At 36.0% G+C, this 15846-nt stretch overlaps 1 pseudogene across 1 annotated transcript; it reads left to right on the top strand.

Moving 5' to 3' along the window:
- Positions 1 to 2683: 2683 nt before the first annotated feature.
- On the top strand, positions 2684 to 4933 carry LOC149229743 (pathogenesis-related thaumatin-like protein 3.3; annotated as a pseudogene). Its single transcript, XR_016247959.1, has 2 exons — positions 2684 to 2859; positions 4180 to 4933. The product of XR_016247959.1 is annotated as a pathogenesis-related thaumatin-like protein 3.3 (transcript).
- Positions 4934 to 15846: the final 10913 nt, after the last annotated feature.

Here is a 15846-nt window from a genome sequence, read left to right on the forward strand (position 1 = left end):
CACCACTGGGACTCCTGCATCAAACAGTCTGAGGTCTAATTGGGACTTCTTATCGAGGAGATCCTCTGACATGTTGGCGGGTCTAGCACCGTCAACAAGCTCCTTCCAAAATAATTTGGGATTATTTTTCCCAAGGAAGATTAGTTCTTCCCTCCTTGAAACCATGAAATCAGTCTTTTTCTTGCTTAATATCTGCTTGTAAGCTTTGAGTTTTATGTTGTCATTGTTTGACTCTTTCCACATTCTCCTTGCCTTTTTGCATTCCTTGTCAAACCATGCATTAACCAGAAAGAAATTTGTTTCAAACTTCTTAACGTTTGCTCTTTTGCACTTTGCAAGTCCGCATTGAATTAAATGTGTTAATTCATGACTATTAATGCTTTGAATTGTGATTTTCTCTTTCTCGAAGAGCCTCTCTAGTGTCATTTTGAAGGTATTACAATTTTTTGGGGTCAAAAGAATTCTGCATCATGGGAGATTTTGTTGGACATGCTGAATTTTTTACTCTAATTGTTTCTTTCCAATCCAAGAGAAACATAAATAAATTGGCTTGTGATCTGATTTTAAGTCCCACAACTAATCTCCAAGCAAAACTTCCTCCATTTTTTCACACAAACCATATGAGCAAATTACATAATCTACTACACTTACTCTATTGTAAATACATTGCTTTTTAAGTGCAATTTTAAACCACTAAACCATACGAGCAAATTACATAATCTACTACACTTACTCTATTGTAAATACATTACTTTTTAAATGCAATCTTGAACAACAAAAACATATTAATCTCTAAAAGAAAATTTTTATCATTTCAAAAATATAACCAGGTTTGGTTTCTTTTTATTTTCGTTCAAGCAATCGTCAATGGGCACATAAGCGTAAAACTTTGGAACTAAAAGAACATTATTATAACAATCAGAACCTTACTATAACAAGCAGAAAATGTTTGATTTTCCATTTATAATTTTCAAATCTAATTGCGGCCTTTATTTATTTATTGATTCCAAATTCCTTCATTAATACGAAGCTTACCTATCTTGATTTGAATGGTTGCAATAAATTAACTGTTTGCAGCAAATGCTTGGAAAAATAAACAACGTTTGAGTACATAGATGTATAGATTGCTATAGGTATGCAACTGAAATATATAAAACTAATAATAAATGTATATTATTAAAACTGTGAAACTAAAAGAACGGGGAACGTTACTATGAAAAGCAGCAAATGTTTCTAAATGAAAATATGACAAAGTTGCAAAATTAATCTGTGATCTTCAGCCTTGGAGTTAAGAAACTGGTCAGAAATAATATCATTACCAGATTCCTTTGATCATTTATCAAACCTCCAACGCAGGGAGCTGCCTCACTGCAGGAAATTGAGGAGGATTCCAAATTCCTTCGAAAATATAACTAAGCTTACATATTTTGATTGAATGGTTGGTTGTAATAGATTAACTTTTTTTTGCTGAGAAAAACAGTAGTTTAATAAGATTGTTGTTTGTCTTCAAAGTTATGGAAATTTTGGTTATATTTTGAAAAAATTGGTAGTGATTTTTGTAGATCTAAATTACTATTATTAAAATTCAAAATTTTAGATGCTTTAAAATTTTTTGATAATATTAAATTTATTTCCATTATAAAAAATATAATTCAAACACTGTCTTCACCAAAAAAAAAATTAAGTTTTTTTACCAAAATGTGAAGCATTGCGCAATTCCTCCCCTCCGTACTCCCGGAGAAATGGTTGTGCATCGTGCGATGTATGATGACTAATTCAATATAGGATCGGAAATTGAGTGCATGTTTGATTCCAAAATTCATATACGACCATTCCGTGTTTAATTCCTGGCGTGACACGGTACAAACATCCAGTCATGAGCATGGCGGCGCTAGTGGGCTAGTGTTTTGTTTTCCTTAAGATTTAAGATTAAGAGAAGATGTGTGATGGCTTATATAAAAAAAAAGGACGAAGACTCTGTCTTTGTTGAATGCCCGACGGGATACGGCAATAAAAGTCATGAGTGTGGCAGCCGCCAGTAGCGACCGTCATGGAATTTGGAGGAGAAAATTGTTTGTTATGGATTGATTTGTTAAATTACAGAGTGCTGAGAGAGTTGATATTTTTTTATTCAGATTAGTTTAATTATTGATTCATAAATGTGGATAGACAATAAATATAAAAAACTTTTTAAATATATTAATTATTATTTAGATTAACACAATCATATTATTAAATATATTAATATAAAGATAATTATTATATTAATAATATTAGTATTATTATTTTATTATAAATATTTTAACATACTTTAAAATGATTAAATGAGATATTATTATGAATATTTCAAAATTATATATTTTATTTTCAGGATGAACCCCCACCCTAAATTAAATTAAATTTCTGGAAAGAGACATAATTATCAAAATTATTCAAATTTGATGGGCTGTTGCATTTTCAGAATTATTCAAATTTGACGGGCTGTTACATTTTTAAAATCCAATTCTCCTTTATTCTTTCTCACCACATGGACCTTCAATCTGATTGTCTGCCATACACGTTTCAGATTCCACACCACGGCTCGCTATTCTTTCCACAGTGAAAGGATAAGGATAAACGACTTTTAACACATGGTTTGTGCTCCTCGGCAGCACGGAAAGCCTATATATACACAACCTCTCAACATCCTCTCCTCACCTCAAGCTTTCCATCTCTGCATTCAAATTATTTCATTGAATTGGATCCAGCCGTCTCTGAGTTGTTGTCAGGCCGTTACAATGGTGGGGAGAAATAGTTTAGCAGGTTCCATTTGGATCGCAGTGACACTAACATTATTCGCCATCAATGTTTATCTGCAAGGTAAGCTGATCGATGCTGCTAAACACTCGAACTCTAGAAGAAGATTAATTATTTGCGCTGACTTTGGGCAGCAGAACGTATTGTTAATTATTTCATGTGGTGAGGTAGTTTATTATTTAATCAAATTATAATTTTGTTTGGAAAATAATGAAAATTCTGGTAAAAATTCGATTAAAATTTCCTAAAAATTTTAGGAAATCTAAATTATATTTTAAAAAAATATTGCATCTATTTCTACCATAAAAAAAATTTAAACGATGTCTTGCAAAAACAAATGGCTAAATTGTAACGAAAAATAACTTCCCAAAATTCTAATCTCAGTAGATGACAACCTAACTTATTGGTTAACGCATGTGTATGTTTGCTGTGTAAAGGATTGATTATATTGATATATGTGTAATTGTTATTTTGATTCTAAATTTCTAAAATATTTTATATTTGCTGTGTATAGGATTGATTATATTAGTAATGTGTAATTTTCATTTTGATAGCAAAGATTTTAGGAAGGAATTTAAGCAATTGACTGACTTCTTTGTTTTCATGGTCTACTATATTCCAAAATATACAATAAAATTAAGTTTAATGGTATATATGATAGTATAAAATTAAGTTTAATGGCATATATCTTAGTTACCAAGTCCTGTTTTATTGGTCTAAAAAATTTGTGAATTCGCTTATTCGGTTAGGTACACTTAATTGGATATTAAAAAAAGAAAAACAAATATTTTTATGTTGAAAAAAAATTACAAAACAGAAAACTGCATGTAAAAAGAAATTGCAGTTGCAAATGGTACAGTAAGTTTGCATTTGTGAATGGTATCTTAAGTAAATATGCATGTTAAATTTTATATAGAAGATACAAAATTGTATATTAAAAATTTACTGATGTTGCCAATGTTATGGCAAGTAAATTTGCCTGTTAAATTTCATATGGAAAATAGTAAATTGTATGTTAAAAATTTGCAATTGTTAATGGTATGGTAGGTTAAGTACATTAGAATGTTCAATTCTACATTAAAATATGGTAGACAAAGTAATTTTGTAGTTGAGAAAAATGATAAATTTCATAATTGAATTTTGAATATAATAATTATTTATTTTTATATTTCTTTTTAAATTGAAAAAAAATTATATTATAGTATTTATAAGATATGTATTCTCAAAAGTTTTATCCTATTAACTTTTTTTTTTTTTTTATCTAATCATATTATCCAAATTTGATAACTATACTATATATCGTAAATATATCTCCATCAAATTCCCCAATATACCATCGAGTTAAATTCAACTGTGCCATAAATATTGTTTGGTCAAGTGCAGGTGCTGAAGGGGCGACGTTCGTGGTGACGAACCAATGCCCATACACAGTTTGGGCCGCTGCAAGTCCTGGCGGCGGTCAAGCATTGACGCAGGCCAAACGTGGACTTTCGACGTTGCCGCAGGAACAACGCAAGCGAGAATCTGGGGTCGTACCGGCTGCTCCTTCGACGCTAACGGGCAAGGCAAGTGCAACACCGGTGACTGCGGGGGGTTGCTCAATTGTCAAGGCTATGGAAGTCCTCCTCAAACTCTTTTTGAATATGCGCTCAATCAGTACCAGAATCTAGACTTCTATGACATGTCTTTGATTGAAGGTTTCAATATCCCTCTCAGTGCAACTCCGTCTAACTGTCAGAAAATAGGTTGCACGAACGACATAATTGCTGCCTGCCCTGCAGAATTGAAAGTAACAGATGGATGCAACGGTCCTTGTGCGCAGTTGAATACCCCTCAATACTTCTGCACGGGAGCCTACGCAGACAACAACTGTGTTCCCAATAACTATTCCGAATTCTTCAAGGGGCAGTGCCCGCAGGCGTACAGCTATCCCAAGGACGATGCCACTAGCACCTTCACCTGCCCTTCTGGTGCTAATTATAACGTCGTCTTCTGCGGTTAACAACACCATATGGCAGTAAATGTATAACTATATAAATAAAGGCAACTCCTCTCTGTATGCCAAAGTATGATACTTTCAGCACTTCACTTGCCCTCGTGGTGCTAATTACAACAACATTTCATTTTCTGCGGTTAACATTATGATATTCCTAAGTATAATTAAATAAATTCAATTCGCTGTTAGTTTAATTAGCTATTATCTTGTTGTTATGAAGTATTATGTAAATTGTAAAAATTCAAAGTTTAAATCTTTTTAAGTATTTATCCAATCAAAACAATATAAAGCATATTTTAAAAAAATAAAAAATATATAAGTTCAAAGAGTATAAATGTATGCAGTTAAAATCTTAAATATTATGTGAATATGAGTTGATTATAATATATTTATCAAAATAGGGGAGGTAGGAGTGGGATGGGTTTTGTATTGCCCTATAGATTATGGAGAGATAGAAATGAAATTCCCATTGGGCTAGGTATAACATCTAACAATATAAAATATAAAACATACCGTTTAAAAAATAAAAAATATATAAGTGAAAAGAGTATAAATGTATGTAGTTAAAATCTTAAATATTATGTGAATATGAATGGATTATAATATATTTATCAAAATAGGGGAGGTAGGAGTGGGATGGGTTTTGTATCTGAGAAATAGAAATGAAATTCTCATGGGGAATTGAAATTCACATAAGGCTACTGAAAATGTGTTAGAAAACCTGCACAGATGAATTTAGCTAGTAAAGGTTGAACACACTGCTTTGCAGCGCAAAAACACTAAAAGAAAATCGAAAGAAGAAAAGAATGATACATTCCAAAATATGTTACAATGCTCATGATATAGCATCACTGGGTGAAGATCCCAAGGTAATGCACTATAGTGGTGATCAATGAGAAAACTCAACACCTACAACAAGTTCTGGAGATAACTAGTCAGTTGCGGAGTTAAAGAAGGAGCAAATCAAGGAGTAAATCATGCAAAAGGAATCTTGCATGCAATCCCATGCTCTAACTAAGAGTCTGCATGTAGGTGTGTAGTAGTTCCAACATGCAAAATAAATCTTGCATGCAGTCCCATGCTCTAACTAAGAGTCTGCATGTAGGTGTGTAGTAGTTCCAACACCCCCCCTGAACACCACTATGGGGAAAAATAGAAAATGGGCCCTGGCAACTAAGGCCAAAGGTCACCCAAAATACAATGCAACTTGTACTAAAATTGAGGAAAGAGGGAAAACCTCGTGGGACCCCCCCCCAAAATACAATGTAATCAAAAGAAAAGAGGAAGAAAAATACAGTTGCTAAGCAATCGTGTCCTTCACTCCAAGACGATCGCACAAAGAGCAAAAGTTCTGCTCAGTGAATGTCTTGGTGAAGATGTCTGCAGTCTGTTCTGCTGAAGGACAGAACTGCAAATCAATGACCCAATCATGTACTAAGTCTCTGATGTAGTGCATATGGATCTCTATGTGCTTCGTCTACTGCCGCTGTACTGGATCCCTGCAAAATTTGAGAGTGCTCTGGTTGTCACACCAGATGACAATGGGATGGTGGAACTGGACGCCCAACTCAGTGAGGAAGTGTTGTAGCCACAGAGCCTGAATGGTGATGTTGACTAATCCTCGGTACTCAGCCTCAGCTGAAGAGTGAGCAATAGCAGCCTGCTTCTTGCTCGACCAACAGATAGGGCCAGATCTTAGACTGAGTGAATATCCGGAGGTGGACTTGCGATCAATGTTGTCGCCCGCCCAATCAGAATCTGTGAAGCCAAGGAGATTCAATGCAGTGCCTGCTGCATAGTGAATCCCGAAGGTGATGGTGCCCTGTACATATCAGAGGATGCGCTTGGCAGCATTCCAGTGTAGCTCACGTGGCTCCTGCATGTATTTGGAAACTGCCCCTACTGCATATGAGAGATCTGATCTGGAGTGGATGAGGTACAATAAGCTCCCCACTAGCTGGCTGTAGAGAGTGCTGTCAACTAATGGAGTGTCACCTCCATCCTCAAGGCAGACCCTAGACAGAAAAGGAGTTGGTGCTGGCTTGCAGTCAGTCATGCGAAATCTCTCGAGGAGATCCCGTGCATACTTAGCCTGAGAGAGTTTGATGCCTGTGGCATTCTAGCTGATCTCAAGACCAAGAAAGAAGTGTAATGGACCCATGTCCGTCATCAAGAACCTATCATGCAAGGCCCTCTTGACTGTAGCAATGGCTGAAGCCGAGCTGCCAGTGATTAGGAGATCATCTACATACAAAACTAAGAGAAGAAGAGAATCATGTGTCCTAAGCATGTAAACATTCAGATCAAACTTACATCTTTCAAAGTTTTCTGATAAGAGAAAAGAATCCATCTTCGCGTACCAAGCTCTCGGGGCCTGCTTAAGGCCATAGAGAGATTTCTTCAGTCTGCAGACCAAAGATGAATCCTGAATGAAACCATGTGGCTGCTCCATGTAGATCTCCTCAGATAGGTCTCCGTGAAGAAAGGCATTCTTCACATCCATCTGATGTACTTCCCACTGCTGGGCAGCCGCAATGGCAAGTGTAAGGCGTATGGAATCCATCTTTGCTACTGGAGCAAAGGTCTCGTTATAATCAATACCATGCACTTGTTGGAAGCCATTGGCTACTAGCCTTGCTTTCCGTCTAGTGATTTGCCCATCTGCAGCACTCTTGGTCCTATAGACCCATTTGCATCGGACAAGTTTCCTTCCTGAAGGAAGGGGGACCAGATCCCAAGTCTGGTTCTCGAGGAGGGAGTTATACTCCTCCTCCATGGCGGACTCCCAAGATGGATGCCCAACAGCCTCAGCATAAGACTGTGGATCAGAAGACTGAACCAAATGACAATGCCAGGAGGGCGATGGTTCAGTGGCAGTGAGGACAAGAGGAGGCTCAATAAACTCTGAGCTAGTCCTCTGCAGATCAGAATTATCCCCCACAAGACCATTTCTAGAAACTGGTTGGTCTTGTGCATATATCTCACGTAAGCTCCTTGTTCTCTGATTTATGACAGGGGAATATGATTCACTATTGGAAGCCCGTTCTGGGCTTGGATGTGGATCATCATTTGCATGCACTAGATTTGTATCTGAAAACTCTGTCTTTGCATCTGCATGCTCTTCCTCGGCATCTGCATGATCTGTATCTGCATCTGAGTGCACTGAGTCATCATGTCGGACATGAGGTAGATAAAAAGTGTCTGCATGCGGCGCTTGAGGTGCATGCAAGAGACTTTCCTCAAATTTGACACTTCGCTCAATGATGAGCTTGTCCGTAGAGGGAATTAGGAGTCGATATCCCTTCACACCATCAAGGTATCCAACAAAGATGCACTCAATGCTCTGTGGATCAAGAGCTTTCCTCTTTTCAGAGGGGATCCGGGCCCATGCTCGAGAGCTGAAAACACGAAGGTGAGTGACCTATGGTTTAGTGCTGCTCCAAGCCTCAAAGGGGGTTTGATCCTTGACAGACATATGAGGAGATTTGTTCTGGATTTAGTTAGCACAATTAAGTGCTTCGGCCCAGAGCTTATGAGGCAGTGACTTGGAATGCAACATGCAGGAAGCCATCTCTTTGAGAGATCGATTCTTTCTCTCAGCAACTCCGTTCTGTTGCGGAGTGTATGGAACTGTGTACTGCAACTGTATGCCAGACTGAAGGCAAAGGTTTTGAAATGCTGTGTTAACATATTCCCCCCATTGTGTAAGAGCCCTATCCTAGGGTCTGCTAACGGATCTAATTTCTTCTGAAATTAAATGCAATAAGAGGCTTTAACTTACCTACTTACACTACTTTCAACAAATAAAAATTTATCATTTAAATTATAATCAACATAAATTAAGGTGAATATTTCATTCTAATTAACTTTACAAGAGTAGTCTATGGAGGAATACCTGTACCGGTGGCTGATAGAGATACCTTTGTCCTGTTGCTTCTGCTAAATGCTCCTCTTTACGGACCCAACCGGATTTACCTCCCAGCCAACTAGGAAATAATCTCTAGCCCAGGAAACCTCCATAGGTTCCCTAGCCCTCCGAGCCCAAGTCCAACCAGATGTTGTGTGCATGTCCAAATGAAAGATTCAGACCAAGATAACAATACTTCCCTCCTCTCAAGAACCCAAGAAACCTCCACAGGTTCCTAAGGTCTTCAAAAACACAACAAGTCCAAATAATCACAACCAACCCCACAATCCTAAGCAAGACCCAACCTCCTCTTTTCTCCCTTCCCCCTTTCCTTTTATACCCTCCTTCCCTTCTCCATCTCAACCACCTCTCATTAATGTCAGTAACTTCTCATCCATCCTTACAATTGACTTCTCTTCTCCCAAGTAAGTTGGGAGTACATTTGGAAATGTGACATAAATATAAAATTGAGAATTTAATGGGAAAGGACCATGTCTTCTCCAAAGTAAATGTGAAAAGTACATTTGGGAATGTGAGGTGAATATATATACTGATAATTAAATGGAGAGGACTATGTCTTCTCCTAGGTAAATGTGAGGGTACATTGGGGAATGTGAGATGTAATTACATGGAGAGGACCATGTCTTCTCCTTAGTAAATGTGAGGGTATATTGGGGAATGTGAAATGAATATATATATTGATAATGAGATGGAGAGGACTATGTCTTCTCCCAAATAAATGTGAGGGTACATTGGGGAATGTGAGATGTAATTACATGGAGATGACCATGTCTTCTCCTTAGTAAATGTGAAGGTAAATTGGGGAATGTGAGATGTAATTACATATATTTTTGAAATAATGGAAGGAGACCATATCCTACTTAATATTCAATTTGAGAAGGTAAGTGTGGAATTTGAATAATGGAAATCATGAATTTTATATTAAACCAATATTTCTCAATATTTTCAGATAATGTAAACATTAACAAAATTTGTAGGATAATATTTAAGTGGGGCATTACATACACCCCTCCTTCAGAAAACTTCGTCCTGAAGTTAGAATGAAAAGATACAAGGAGTTCGAAAGCATAGCAAATCAGAGAGAGTTATAGCAATAAAATTTGATAAGTCAGACAATGACATTACTTCCCATCAAGAGTCTCCAACTGATCTATATCCTCCTATCCATCCTGACCTACTTCCGTCCCCACCCTATCCATCCTCTGCTGCTTTATCAGTGGCAACGGCCATACTAACCACTGATAAAACCGACATGGTGGAAGTGTCGAATACATCGACCTAACTTCCCCAGCAGGCAACTGGCAATCGTCATCACACGTCTAGGGGAGTGTGTCCACCACTGCCCTCCCACGATTCCAGGTTTCGGAGGATACATGGTGGGAAATGCCTCCACCCCTCCTTCAGAACTAGGGTCAATGCCCTAACACGAACCACACTACAGAGCTAGTTGGACTTGTCATCGAATAATCCAGTCAGGTCATCTTGCCACCTGTCATTTTCATTTTACTCATGTCATAAGAGTGCATATCATGTAGATACCAAATGTAATAGAACAATGTACATCTTACCTTTACTCATTGGTCGTCTCAACCTTCCCCAATGGAATAGTAGATATTGGTTATCATACGGTTCTTTCCAACCTGTAGTTTAGTTCTCATCCATGCATATATACAACCACAAAATAGATATAGATACATGATCTTAAACATCATGTTTATTAAGCCCAGTGTCCACGTGTCAATTTTTGTTGTTCATACTGGAAATAAATCTTACATCAGATAAATCATAATTTCACTAAGTCATTGATTAGATAAATCATATCTATATAAGCCTATACGATGCAACAATAACTTTGACAAGTCATGCACTAGATAAATTGTAACCAAGTAAGTCACACATCTGGTCATACATCCAACATTTCCATCATCAATACCAAATCCATCAATTGATTTTCACGTGTCCAACCAAATGTGTATAATGTTCATAAATAACAACATGGAACTACAAAATAGAACCTTAACATAGGTGGCTATCTACATTAAAAGGGGCATCATAAATGCTCATGTGACATCCTTGTGGAACCCTTCAATAACAATTAGAGTTGAAATAGATTCAACTATCCGTCATGGAAAATAGCATTTAAACCCGGATATCCTATAAGGTGGTATCAAACCAAAATAATGGCAAGCAACGGATTAGTGCACTATCAATTTCACTAAAAGGTGTTAGTATAAGTTTTATGCATAAAATTTCTTTCAAACCTTAGTGAATATAAAAGTCCCACTCTTCCAATTTGATGGTTTTTCATCTTCCAAACCCATTTAGTTAATCTTGGAAATAAACAACTCAAAAATTCAGAAACTATTTCCAACATGATTTTCATACTTTATTTTTTGTAAATTGAGAGAAATGTCCTCTAAATGCCAAAAGGTTCAAATTTATTATATATTTAATCATTGTTTACTAGTACTAAAACAATTTCATGATATATAATGTAGCTCACAATATGACCAGACAAATGAGAAATAACTAAATGAATGGAATAATTGCTTTCGCCCTGCTGCTATTAGTACTTCCCTTTCAAATGGCATTGCATCTCTAAAGGTGCCTACTCCTTTCACAAGTGGCCAGTGACCACAAAAGTTGTGAAGAAAGTTGAGGGTCCTTTTATCCAAAACTAGAGACACATTATTTTTCACGGTTTTTTTTTAAGGGTAAGAGTGTATTCTAATATTTTCACTGGTCTATTATTAACTAAATAAGCTTCCATTTTAAAATCCCAAATCTTTAGACGGTTCCTCAAATCAGCATTTGTTTCCAACTATCATAAAACTGTGATTTCCCAACAATATGGCACAATTGGATGGGTCTTTGAAAGAGTTTTAATCATTTGCAAGCTGAGGAAAGCTTGCTTTGCATGCGCCAACACGTTTTCTCTTCTGTCATATCATTGTGAGGGGCATAAACTATGAGGCATAAGCATTGTTTTCCTTTAAAGAAGGACCATTGTCCTCCCCCTCACAAATAGTAGCATAATGAAGCGGTCTTTGGCATTCTTGGTTTAGTGTTTTATCTTTTCATGGCCAACAATGGTGTCTTATCCACATGAGCAATCCTTTCAAACATTGACAAGAAAAGAATACAATGCAGGAGAGAAATAAGAATTAACATAAAATATTCCTTGAAAGAGTTTGATTCAGTTATTTCCCTATCTCTACAACCAACATCAAACAACTATTGATAAAAATATTTAGCATTTATCAACTCAACCATACATCAATCAGGTTATGAACATGGAAAATTTTAGGGGCTAATGTTCGCCCAGTGGGCTAATTTCCATGATTTTTCCATAAAAAAGATTCGCCAATTTCCAATTTTATTAAAGACGATTCGCCCCAATTTTAGAATATAAAATTATTTTACCTTAAAAATCGCCAACATTATATAGAGACTATATATAAAATAATTATTAATTTGATTAATTTTACAAATATATCAATAAACATTTATAATTTTCATATTAGGGATTAGTGAGATTCGCCAATGTTTTAAACTTCAAGAAAATTTTCCATCCTTAAAATTTTCCTTGGTTATGAATCTCTGCCAGGTTGAGATTTAGGATGGGTATTCTTAAGCTTAGTCCTGCGCTCAACAGAGTGACATCTTCCAGGATTGTCTCCACCAACTCTCATGTTGCCCCATTAATTTTTGCCTGGAAAACACTTTCTTTAACACCTGAGCTTCAATTTCCACATGTCTAATACAAGGCATGTTCATAATTTCTGATATTTGAAAGACCATCGTTGATTCGTTTTCTTGTTCCTAGGCATTTTCCTTCCATCCATTGTTATTCTATTCAAGTAAGATCACTCAGTGGATATTACAAATCTCCATGACCACCTTAATGTACCAATTTTCTAGGTCTCACATGGTTTTTTCTACCTAGGTCTTGATTCTCATTGAGTTTCTTTGTATACAGATGATTTCCTTGCTCTCGGATCACATCTCTCAAGTCAGCACTGTGTATCTTATTGTCCCAACCTAGGGTTTTGATTTGGTGTACTCTACTTTTGAGTCGGTACGTCTGTACTACTCATTATCAATACTATCATGGATTTTTATTCTCAAGTGATATATACATATTTGTGTGCTCTCAGGTGTCACCTTGATGGATTTTCACTACTAGATCCATGATATTCCATTTCTATCATTGTACTGCCTGGAACAACTCTCGTTATTGTTAACTTCACTTTTCTTGATATTGCATGGTTTCTTTGACATATTCGCTTAACCCTTAGACTCTTAATCAATTATATGGATAGTATTTATCTGTTCATGAATGCTATTATTCTTGAATTGAATTGATATATTTCAAATTCTCTACTCTGGCATTCCAAGGCATAATCTTAATGCATACTGTTCTTGGAAAGAAGGTCTAATTTGAACAATAATGCATAGCTCTGGTATCTTCTGACTTGTGCTGTTGATTCCCTAGCAATATGCCCAGGTTTGTACACTTTGAATTCGTTATTCTTGTAACTGCCCCATTCTTAGTGTGCAATTAAGTAACACATGTTGCAGTCTGACTTTTGCAACCATTCTAGATTCGCTTATTTGGAAGATTATGTAGCTCATCGTAACTCATAACTATGCATTCCTCTACCTCAGGATTATTAATGGCATTTTCTAAGTACTCATTAGTATCTATGTAGCATTCCACACAGGTCTGAAGACTAACGTAGGATTTCCTTTGAATAGTAACTGCTTGGGCCTTCTCTACACAGGTAACAACTCTGTCAATACAAATGTAGATGCCAGACTGTGTAACGATTCATGCCAATATAGTATTGGCCAGTGCTGGTGTCATAACATTTCTACTGCCATGTTGAATAACGCTAACGCTCTGGTCCAATGCAATGCTGCCATTTCCATAACATTGTCATCTATGCCTACTAACCCAAATTTAGGTTGATTTATCTGATCAAAGCTATGCATTACAGAATGGTGTCATCTCTCTAAACTAGAACTTTATCTTTATGTTTTTCATTTGTCTTTCTTGGATCCTCGTGGCAGTTGTTATAGGATTGATAACATATAGATTTATGCGGCCACTTGCACTGAATGACAATACAATTGTCTTTTGCAAGGTTGGTTCTTTTGATCTTGATCACTAATAGTATCAAAAGGAAATAAATGCATGCATATGCAAATATTTATAAAAGTTGAAATCATTCCAGTAAAAGAAAAGATGAGGGGAAAACATATACAACATAGACTTTCTTTTGAAAGAATCAAATTCTATTTGAAAATTTAACATTTTCAAGAAATGGCCATGGAATAAATATCCTATATCCCTTTGCATGCTTTCCTCTAAGGTTTGTACTACTCATTGTTTCCTTTCTTCCAATTTCTAATAAAGTTTATATTTAAAAAAAAAAATTGAGGATCTCACTAGCCTCAATCCAAAGGATTGGCAGTGGAACAACGAAATGGCAATTTATTGACGTCATGAAAAGGATGGCAAAATGCAGCCATTTTGTTTGAAACTAAGGTAACTTTTAAATTCAGCAACTCTTCATTTTCTTTTCGGCCATAAATTTATTTTATCTTATTAGAGAATAAAATATATATATATTATATCATGATATATAACTATTTCCATTTATTGAGCCTCGTAAGTGAAATTTTATTTTATACCTAAATAACATGATAATAAAAATTTCCTACCTGACCTTTGGTCGACAATCCAAGTTGATCAAGTGTTGGGACCTTGCTCCACCCATCAAGGTCACCCACACCATTCTTTGAAAAAGGTCCAAGTGAGGTGGGCAGCTTATAGCAAGGTCGGACTTTGCACTTTGACTCCACTGTCTTTCGGAATTCAGTATACACATCAAGGATGTATTAATGTAAGTTAAGATGGAATGAAAGAGGATTGGGACTGATTGGATTATGTGTGCAACTCATATATCTCTGTATTGAAATATCCAGTTTTCCAGTCTTGAACTTTAACTTTGTATCACCACACCTATGATACCGCGATATATATATACTTGTGTTGGTTAGACCAAGTGATTGGCATACTTAAATACTTATCTATGTTGTACTTTTCTTTAGCTTTTTTTATCTTGCTTCCAGTGTTACCTAGGAGTTGCTTTTGCACTCCCACATTGTATTCACACGAGATGTATCATTTTGTGGACATTAATGTACTTATCTTATCTTATCTGCAATCTAGCCAAATATAATACAAAGACAAAATCCTGACAAACTAGAAGAGTTTTACAATCATACCTTAGGGCACTTTCATTGCTGTTGTATATGTGTGTTGCAGACAACAAAGGAAAACAGATAAGTCTTGGCCCGTGAAAGCTCATATATTAAATATATGAAACATATCTGTGTTGAACAACCACTGAGATAATCATACAAATTCTAACCTGTATTATAATGCATATGTTCCATAATATGCAGTTAAACTATGGAAACAGAGTGTTTGCATCTCAGCCACAAAGAATGTCAAACAAGTGGCTATCATCTATCATTGGTTGTTGTAGTAGTGAAAAACAATTAGTGCTGTAAATTGATTGTGCATGCACTGATTGCTTCACAGTTGGATAGTTGCTGTAAACACGGAAACAACTTGCTAATTCAGGGTAATTAAGGGTTAGACCCACTCCACATGCAACCCCCTTGAGAAAATGAATATTCAATATACGTTTACACTCTCCTGGAATTTCATACTTGCAAGTATACCTTACTCCATGTCAGGACTCATCACGAACCACCATTACTTTATAACTATGTATCCATAAAATTCTGCCATTTTATTATTGCTTTTAGTGGCAACTAAAGACATAGCTAATATAGCGAAACCAGCATAAATATTAAAAATGCAAATATCCATTAACTACATAATTAATTTCATCAGAAACACTCAATTAGTGAAGCATAATAATGGAACAACGTATCTAATGTCATAGCAAGAATTGCATGTATATAGCAGGAAAGGAGGAGCTTTCCAAAATTTTCAATCTGGCACTAAAATTCTTGGGTGTCTGTCAACAATAACTTATGTTCTTGCTCATCTTCCATAAGTTATGACGATTTGGATGCCATGAAGTGA

Source organism: Pinus tabuliformis, chromosome J (assembly GCF_031772625.1).
Source record: "Pinus tabuliformis cultivar Carrire ecotype Pingquan chromosome J, CPIR1, whole genome shotgun sequence".
Taxonomy (NCBI): domain Eukaryota; kingdom Viridiplantae; phylum Streptophyta; class Pinopsida; order Pinales; family Pinaceae; genus Pinus; species Pinus tabuliformis.